The sequence below is a fragment of the Pristis pectinata genome, chromosome 26 (genome assembly GCF_009764475.1).
Source record: "Pristis pectinata isolate sPriPec2 chromosome 26, sPriPec2.1.pri, whole genome shotgun sequence".
Lineage (NCBI taxonomy): Eukaryota > Metazoa > Chordata > Chondrichthyes > Rhinopristiformes > Pristidae > Pristis > Pristis pectinata.
This window is the reverse complement of record NC_067430.1, coordinates 14,066,525-14,076,430: the sequence shown is the minus strand read 5'-3', so window position 1 is coordinate 14,076,430 and position 9,906 is coordinate 14,066,525. Positions and strand designations below refer to the sequence as shown.

At 43.1% G+C, this 9,906-nt stretch overlaps 1 protein-coding gene and 1 long non-coding RNA gene across 3 annotated transcripts in view; one reads left to right on the top strand and one right to left on the bottom strand.

Moving 5' to 3' along the window:
* Positions 1-2,808: 2,808 nt before the first annotated feature.
* Positions 2,809-3,663, bottom strand: LOC127583319 (uncharacterized). The gene is made up of 2 exons (XR_007958244.1): positions 3,537-3,663; positions 2,809-3,038 (listed from the first exon to the last, which is right to left on the bottom strand). It is a non-coding gene; the product is annotated as an uncharacterized LOC127583319 (long non-coding RNA).
* The window catches only part of LOC127583316 (rootletin-like), a 91,726-nt gene continuing 84,839 nt past the window's right edge, over positions 3,020-9,906 (top strand). Inside the window, exon 1 of one of the 2 annotated variants that reach the window (XM_052039174.1) lies at positions 3,020-3,453. The gene's annotated coding sequence lies outside the window, so the exon portion shown is untranslated. Of the gene's footprint in view, positions 3,487-9,906 lie in introns of both variants that reach the window. The other variant, XM_052039173.1, reaches the window with a different exon arrangement.

Here is a 9,906-nt window from a genome sequence, read left to right as displayed (position 1 = left end):
TTACACTAGCCACTTTATTTCTGGTGTGCCTTACCAGCCCATACTAGCTTATTTGCACCTCTGTCTAGAGCTTGTGCTTAAAATGAGATCAGGGGAGGCATTCATAAAATTTCTCACTGAGATAAGTATGTTACTAAATAAGCCAGGCTGACATGTAGAAAATCAATTCTCCAAATGAAATAGATGACCCCTCATTTAATTAATAAAAAGTACAATAGCCTGTACAAGTGTAAGGTGAAATTCAGCTATCACCGTGGTGACAAGCCTCTGACTGAAGGGTTTGTTTACTAGTATATTAAAGCCAAATGAATATTACAACAATTGTTCCAAAATTTGAGTTTTGTTTATGCAAGAACTGAATTATGGTTTGTTAGCGTCTAGGGGTGGAGTTTGCTATTGGTTACCTGGCACCACAACCACAGAACAAAAGATATAACTCTGGCCAAGTTTATCCCCCACACTGGCTCAGGTAACCAGTTTAAATAAAGCAGAGGAATTCTACAGCAAGCCCCACCCCAGGGACGCTGAGGGAGAATTTTATAAGCCAGTATTGACCACAGCAGACCAGTGAGGGATTGCCCACTGCTTGCCTGACTGCTGATGTTGTAAGTGCTGACTTGATTTATGGTTAACTTGTTGGTGGCTATTGTAGGATTTAGCAAATGTTTTGTGAATGATATTTAATACAGAACAAAAATATTACTCAAGTTTGAAATATTTAACCATCACACTGCCAGAATTCCTAAATGATTTCAAAACTATTTCAGTTTAGTTAACTCAATCCTAAAGATCATGGGCAAGACTTACTTTTGCTAATATTTGCATCTGCTAGGGAGTTGTGGGCAGTATTTTCCTTGTACCTGCCAAATTATCTAACTTTTCTCCATTGATTTACAGTGTGGCAGTTTGGAATACATTTCAAAGTCCCATTTCCATGATCCGATTGTGAATGTGAACAGGAAACTTTGTCATTCCAAACCAAGCTGTCCACATTGTGTGCCAATTTGTGGGTGGTACCTTTTAATTTTCTGCTGTATATTCTTGCAGGGTTACAGTTCTATAATTTCAAGTGCCATTTATCAACTCTGAATTTAGACAATAAACAATAGACTCCAAACCTCATCCTGACAGACTTTCTAGAATCTGACCTTTCTCTCAACCCTATTTCAGAACCCCTTGTGTTGCCCCCAGCTGAGATCCAGAATAAAATGTGCCCCTGTCCTGTGGCAATGGTCTTGAACTGGATGATGCATTTACAACCTGAGGTATTGTGAGTTTGAACCATGCTTAACAGTAAGCTGGTTTAGAATTTCATCAAAGCCTATATGTAGCACAGCTGGCAATAATATGCCCAAGACACTACTTTATCAATGCCAGTCAAAGTGGGACTGATCGCCCTTGACAATGGGTTACTTGACTTGCGTCTGAGTCAAAGATTTTGGTTTAAGATCCACCCCGAGATTTGAGTATGTAATTTAGATTTGTACCTTTATAATATTAAGGAATGTTGAAGTATTCCTGGTAGTAAAAGTGTTTTAAACATTACCCATTAACTTAAACAAAGTAATGTTATCTTTTTACAAATTCTGTACCTTCTGTGCAATTTGGGTGCAATGTTCCTTGCATTCTGCAAGTGTTTAAACAAACAAATAACTAGTTCTGTGAATTTCTTTTGGGCCAAAGTTGCTATTTAAAGGCAAGTTTATTTTTTTCAATGAATAATATATTTAATAATCCCTGCAATCCAGGATTATAAATGGATTCCAGTTGGATTCCAATTAATCTGGAGTTTGTTTACATTCTTAATTAAGAGCAGGAACCAAGGCCCTTGAGGTTGAAAGGAGTAAAAATGGTGTTATTAATAGTTAATCTTTGGTTTTAAAATGCCCCGTAGATTGCAGACAGACATTAAGGTAACAGCAATAGATTGGAGAGATGCAGTATTGTGTAACCTTTTTAGAAACCGGACAGAGGCAGGAGTGCATCAGAGTTGTTTGAGGCTGGTCATAGGACCATTTGGACTATATTTGTAGGCCCCGGTAGCGTTAGAAGGATAAAGAACGCACAAGGGTTACACCAGTTAAACTTAAACTAGGCTGGTATTCGGGTTGCGGACTGGTCGATATACACTAGTACAATATTTGTTGGTGGTAACCAGGCTGAGGTTGGAGGTGTTTTTATGATTTTTGTGGTGTAGGGAAGGTTCAGGAACTCCTGAATCTGTGGGATGGTGACAGAAATTAGCAAAGCAGCATTTGTGGGAAGAGAAACCAGTCGACGTTTCAGGTCAAAGACCCTTCAGCCGAACGGGAAGATTTGTTTCAGATTCCAGCATCGGCAGGTTTGTTTCTACCATGAAGAACAGATGTGGAGGAAGAAAAGGCCAAATTTCAAACTTTGCTTAAAAGAAAACTTCAGGCAAAGTCTGGGCTGCCGAGAGCAAGTCGCTGCACACAGCAGATTAGGAACACTTCCTCCTAACATTTAAAGGCGGAGTGTCTGGATAGATGAGTTAGTGAGCATGCTTTCGGCCCCGTTCTGTAAACCAGTTATCTCGTTTCACGTGTTGTATTTAACCCTCGGACAGTTGAGACCCGATGTAGCGGGCCATAGATTCAGGTGTGAAAGTAACTTAAAAGTTCTTACTAGTACTGTCGTGTCTCTAACAATATCAATTTGTGCTGATTGCGTCGGTCATTGTCATACCGTACCGGCTCACTTTCACCTGTGCCTACATTTCTGGAAAATAAAGTTTATTGCACGTTGTTACCCAATATAAAGTTTTTAATGTAAAGACCATTCAACAACTATGGATTAAACATGGTTTTAATGTTCTACATTAATTTCCGCTGATTTATATTCCTCGTTTTGCCAATTTAAGCACCCAGCGAGGGACATGGCAAATATTAATCTGCATTTGCTGTCGGTCAGCGAGTCTACAGCAAAAGCAGAGACGTGCGTTAGGATGCATTATCAGTGTCTAGGATCCAGAATGGCGCCAGTGCAGAGTACCGTGTGGGGCAACGTGAGGTCAGGCCCTGCAATGTAAGTTGAGCAGGTCAGTGTGTTTACGAAACTTTTAACCTTGGATCCGTGCAGGTTGAGCACCAGCGGTATGTGAACCGATAACCCAGATCCCGATGTCCATAACACGAAGATTTAGCCCGGATCCAATCTTGTAAGGATCGTGCAGACTTTATCCCGGATCACGATGCAGAGCTGCAGATATAGCCCGGCGAGCACGGAGTAGGTTTGGCCCGAATTTTTCTCGGGTGCACGGCCTGCAACTTGAGCAAGGCTACGACTCGGCCGAAGCCGGAGCCCTAGCGGCCGCTCCACTTGGGCACTAAAACTGCGCCTCCCCTCCCCGCCCATGCACTGGAGCCGGTACCCCGACGGAGAAGGAAGTGACTGGGATTAAACACGGCGGCACGAAGCGGCGAATGACCTCCGGTACAGCGGGGACCGTTGTCCTGTGGGTGGGAGGTAGGAGGTTTAAGAACAAAAGGGGTTAAATTGTTAAAAGAGATTACTACCGATTAACGTGTGACCTGGAAACAGTAAACAGATGGGCCGGTACAATAAAACTAGCACAAAAAATAGTTCTTTGGAAAAACGTTGGCCACCCAATCGCAATTCTAGCGGAATCTCTGCCTCTCTGGCTCTTGTTTGTGAATGCGTCTCGGAAACCAATCTTTTTCGTTAGCGTCCAGCTCCTCCCCTTTTTGCGTTTTACTACGCGTGTGTGGCGCTACACAAATGGTCAGAAATAGCTGCAGTTTTGTCCTGGAAACGACAAATTAGATTCCAATTAATTATTGCACAAATGCATTTCTGAAAACAAGGTGTCTATGCGGTCTGGGGAAATCGGTTTTATGACTGGGGTGTTCACCATTGCCCCATAGTATGCTTTCAACATTACAAGTTTTTGGAACCGTAACACATGCAAGTTTCATCAAGTTTGAAACGTACTTGCAGCTGTAAAACACTTGCACTGATTTATAAGTGGTAACTGGCCGAGTGGCCGGTCCCTAAAATGGCCTGGCATGTTTATTGGGGTGACAAGCCAGCTAGTTAGAGGACCTCTAATTCTTGCTCTGACCATTAAGGTTTAAAGAGGGTTCCATCAGTCTTTGTATGCACACGAATTACAACTGGCTCTTTACGTGCTATTTCACGGGCTATAGTACTTCAAGTCTACGTATAAATAGCTCTTCCTGCTAAACAAAAACAGCACAAAACCCCGGATTTTAGAACTCCCAGTAGAAACTACCCTGTTTCCATCACTTCTACTGCCATGCTAACTACCTAATCTTTACACCAACCCACTCCCTGACCTACTGCAGTATTCCCTATCTTCCTGGATTTGACAAAACCATCCAAAGCTTTGATGAACTGGCCAGAGAGAGGCTTCAAATTCCTATACATTTTCAAGCACTCTTTCGTAGACTCAGTATTGCCTGTCTCCCCCTAATGCTAGCCTAAAGCTTAAATGTCACCTCTAGACATTTTTTTCCAAAATTTTTGGGGACTTCAGAGTCCTCACCCCTTCCGTCTTCACCAATTATAACTTATTGTAAGATAAACTATCCATATCCTGCGATAATTAGCAGGAATGCACAAGAGACCAAGTCGGTGTGACTTTGGAATATGGTGGTTTATAGAGCCACAGAGAGAGGTTACAGAGGAACAACCTACAAAGAGGAGTGCTATTAACCATGATTAGAATTTTAAATCAGAGATGTTGCAAGACTGGTGGTACAGATAAACCAACAAGATGATGTACTGGATGAGCAGGATGGCAGCCATGGTTCCGGAGAAAGTTAACGGTGGCTGAGTGGGAGGCCATTGAATTAGCCACATGTGGGGGAAATAGTTACATTAGTGAACATCTCACCCGCTTGGATGCATCTCTACAAATGGCAGCTGATGCTTCAATTGATAATTTTGTATTCAAATGTGAAAGAATAATGAGCCAAAGATATGGGGAACAGAAGGAAAGTGGAGACAGTGTCAGGCTATCGTTCAGCCATGATCTCACTGAGTGACTGATGGGTTCAAGGGATTAAAGTGCCTTTTCTGTTCTTCCTGTTTGGATTTAGAAGGTATAATGGTGACAAAAGTAGATGATCTTTGTGAAGGTTGGGAGCTAATCTTTGGATTTAGTGGTGCAGTTATTTCATAGGATCAGGCTCCACTCTAAGATTTCCTATCCTTGTTTTCAAAAAGCAGAAGAAAAGTGAAAACGAAACTGTTCCCTTCCAGCACTGGGAGCTGCTTATTGATAAGTGACTCTACTCTCCAACACAAGAACACAAATTTTATTGTTTATCTCAAATAAACTTGCATAGTTAGAGATTAATAATTGATGCACTTAATTGCTACCTAGCTCCATCCTGTCATGAACACCAGATACTGTAGCTCCAGATGTTGAACGATGAGAAACTGGAGTTACCACCCAGTCACCTCTAGGATGCTGAATCTGAAGATTTCTCATCAGACTGAATAGGTTTTTAAATCATGTTATTACCTCCTTTAGTGGCCTGATGTTCCATTTTCCTCCCACTACCATCTGTAGCCAATCAGAGCTTCAGCTGATGAAATGTCTTTCTCACAGCCTGCTAGCACTGTCCATATTCTTTTGGCATACGACAGTTGAATGCTGAAGGCTCCTTTTGGCTGATCCCTTCATTTGAAAAGTGAAGTTGCTCTGACTAACAGCCTTTCAAATCCTACTGGAATTATTTCCTCCCCTTCACATGTGGTCTGTGGCGGGCCTTCAGAATGACACCCTCTGACCCCTCGCCCAACTAGACCCCACCAGACGTGCAAAATCAGTAAAATCCACCGCAGTTTACCCCAGCTCATTCTTTACTCAGTACCTGGTCATGCACATTTTCCATTTGAGTTTGGTTGACAACGACCAGACACTTGTCTTTTCCACATCTTGTGTTATAGCATGAAGGTTAATTGACCAACCAATTACCTTAGCTATTTCAACTAACTGGCCTTGAACCATTGCTGAGACTATTGTTGTAGTGTCTGGCTGAGGGCGTATTTGCTCTGTTAGGATCACTGATCTAAAACTGGAAGCTGTGCGATTACCTAGGGCGAGGTCACCCCCTGCATCTCACTGATAACATTCACTAGAGAATTCATGCAAAAGCTACAGCCAACGATCATTTGCACGCACATATATCTTGTTGGTCACCCCTAAATACTCATTGCTTTTTTTTTAAATAATTTGCCAAGTATTACACAATGACTTGTTATGATCTGGAATGTACTTCCTGAAAATGTAAGAGAATTGAATGAAAGAATAGTGTAGTAAGACCAATTGGCTAACTCTTTCAAAGAGCTGGGGCAAGAACAATGGACTGAATGGCCTCCACCTGTGCTCCAGATTTCTAAAGTTACATGAAAATGAGGGAAGCTATTCAGCTGACGTAGTTTCTGGTGTTGTATAAATGGAAGTCTTTTCCTTCTCCATGCAGCACCCAGTATAGTATTAGGCTATTGAGATCAGAATCCCGGGCCTGTGTTTGGTTTACCAGTCTCAAATGGAACAATTATAGAAGCACTCCAATTGGCCTCAGCACTGCTGCATTAGGGAGGGGTGCAAATTCTGCAAAAACAGTTAAACCGTAGCTTGATTATTGCACACTGTTCAGGTCACCATATTACAGGAAAGATTGAATGCACTGAAAGTGGAGGGGCAATTTATGGGGATGTTGCCAGGATTGGAAAATTGCAACTATGAAGAAAGATTGGACGAGCCGGTGATTTTTTTTCTTTGGAGCTGAGGGCAGACAATTGAAGTGAACAAAATTATGAGGGGCCTTTATAGAGTAAATAGGAAGGACCTGTTTTCCTTGGCAAACAAGTCAAAAACCAGAGGCTGTAGCTATGAAGTAATTGGTAGAAGGATTGGATGGAAGATGATGATGGAAGTATGGAACCCACTCATAGAAGGGTTTTTAAAGGCAACATTTAAATAATACTTGGATGTGTACTTGAAGAGCTGTCACGTGCAGGGCTGGGGGCCAATACCGGAGGGTTAGTTTGGACAGCCCTTCAGTCCGCATAATTTTTTTTGTCGTTCCATGTCTTCCTGTTTTTGATCACATTGATGATCCTTTGAAGGTGTGTCTGGACATCGAGGAAGAAGGAACCATGGCTTGTCTGTGATCCCTGCAGTTGAATACCATGCAGTTACTCTTGGGCTCAAGTGAAAAGTGGCTACTTAGATAGCGGAGCTGCAGAAGCCAGTGGAGCTGTTATCTGTGATTTCACCGAATGGCAGAACAACACTGCTGAATGGCCCTCTCACAGAGTTGTACAACATGGAAACAGCCCCTTCAGCCCGCCCCCTCCGTGCCAGCCATCAGGCACCCCTCTACACTGACCTCATTTTCCAGCATGTGGCCTGTAGCCTCTCTGCCATGGTGTTCCAGGTGCTCGTCTAAATACTTAAAAAGGTGTGATAGCACCTCCTCCACCAGCCCCTAAGGCAGTTTGTTCCAGATCTCAATTACTCCTTGGGTGAATAATAAATCTTCCTCAGTCCTGTCTAAACCTCCTGCCCCTTACCTTAAACCTATGTCCTCTGGTTATTGGATACATCTGCTAAGGGGAAAAGTTTCTCACTATTTACCCTATCTTTGCTTCTCATAATTTTGTATGCCTCAGTTAGGTGTCCCCCCCCCCCCCCCCGCCCCCCCCGTAGCCTTCTCTGTTCCAAGAGAAACAACTGCAGCCTATCCTGTTGAGTCTCCTCAGTGCTGAAATGCTCTACCAGGCAACATCTTGGTGAATTTCTTCTGCACCCTCCCCAATGCAATCAAATCCTTCCTATAGTCGGGCAACCAGAACCGCACACAGTATTCCTGCCTTGCTAATGTTTTGTATAGCTATACCAAAACCTCCCTTTTCATGTATTTTATGCCCTGGCTAATGAAAGCAAGAGTACTGGATATCTTCTTAACTAACTTATCTACCCTTGCTGCTGAAGTCAGGGTCACGAACTTCTGTTTCAATGACTCTCTTAATCCAGCAAGAATTAATGGAGGGAGCAGGGCTTGAAAAAAATGAGATCTTAATATGCACTGTCTGATCCAGGTTGATGATAAATCTTCTATAAGCTCAGGTGTTAAACTCTGGGTCAGTGTAGGAACATACCAGCCTGACACTGCTTGAAATCTGGTTAGAATGTAAATCGTAGGATTTAATTTAAAACCACTTTCTTATATTAATGAGGAGAATCTCATAATGGGACTATTGGGTTCAAGGGAGAAGCAATTGAAAACATGGATAGCTGCAGACAATTGTGAAAGTTTCTTATTGTGTCACAATATGGATCATGGGTCAAAGGTTTATTTATATTAAGATGGCTCCTCCCACCATGACTTACACCTTTATGGGCGTGACCTGACCATGCCCAAGCGGAACTGATGTTAATTATCTTTGTTAGTTATGTGTGTTAAAGTAACAGGCAAATCATAGAAATACCCTGTCGGTCACTGTTAGCTGTGGTAGCTCTGTGGTTGTACTTTCAAGAGGTTATGTGTTCAATTCTGCCTCACAGCTCCAGTGACTTGGGTTCAATCCTGATCTCTGGTGCTGTCGATGGAGTTTCCATGTTCTTGTGACCACAAGGGTTTGCTCTGGTTTTCTCTGACATCTTAGAGAGGTGGGGGTTGGTGGATTAATTAGCAACTGTAAATTGCCCCAAATGTGTAGGCGAGTGGTAGTCTTGAGGGGAGTTGATGGGAATGTGCGGAGAATAAAATGGGATCTGTGCAGGAATAGTGGAGATGGTTGATGTGGACCTCGGTGGATCAAAAGGCCTGTTAACCATGCGACTGACAATTCCAACTCCTTGAGTCTTGAGCACTGAATCCAAGCTGACACTCCTGTGTAGTACTTGGGGAAGCCTGCACTCTTGAAGATATCTTTTCCATTATAAAGACCCCATGATATTCGATTGAAGAAGTTTCCCCGACCAGCAGCACTAAAATAGATTAGCTGGTCAATGTTATAATGCTGTTGTGAGAGCTTGCAAATTTGATGCTGCTTTTTCTACATTGGCTATGCTGGAATTCGTGGACGACGCCGTACACTAGAAGGGCAAGCAGAAGCAGAACATTCTATTAATACTCGGCAGGGCAGTCAGCATCTGCGGCGCGAGAAACTTTCAAGTCAACGATCTTTCATGTTTATTGCACCCACGGTCTTTTGGTTTTGTATATAAACGTTACTTTTTTACAACGTCCAAAAGATTTTTACGCCCAGTGACAGCTGAATGCTGGATGTGAGCTTGTGACTGCCTCCGAGCTGAATTCGATCCCAGCCGCATCGTTTGTATCGGAGACGAGCTCACGGCGCAAGTTCGCAGCAGTAAGTTTGGACTCTGCTCTCGCTGCAGCTGTGGTCTGGGACCACGTCTGAACCCAGTGCATTCATCAAGAAGTGGAGAAGGGGAGCCTTCGGACCCCTTCTCCCCCTGCTACAGGGAGCAAAGCTCCAGATAGCAACCTGCTCGGAGATTCCAAAGAGATTATTAAATAAGAAAAAAAATAATACATTTGTTCAGTTCGTAGTTATAAACTTTTGAATTCTAGCTCCCGGCAGCTTTGTTTTTTGCAGAATGTGAAGCTGTAATGTGTAAACACGGTGCCATATGAACTCTCCGAGGGTATTTCAGGCCACCTGATGGTCACAGCAAGTCTTGCAGGTGGCAGGAAGCTAGGAACATTTGGCGTAGAGTTACCACGGAGACAGACGTACGCAGTCACTGGAAGAAGATAAGAGTCACGCTCAGACAGTGTCTTCTGGGTCCTAGCGCCTGTAGGTGCACCGTAGATCACAGTTATCCTGTCTCTCTGAAGTTTAGGTGTCGGACTGCTC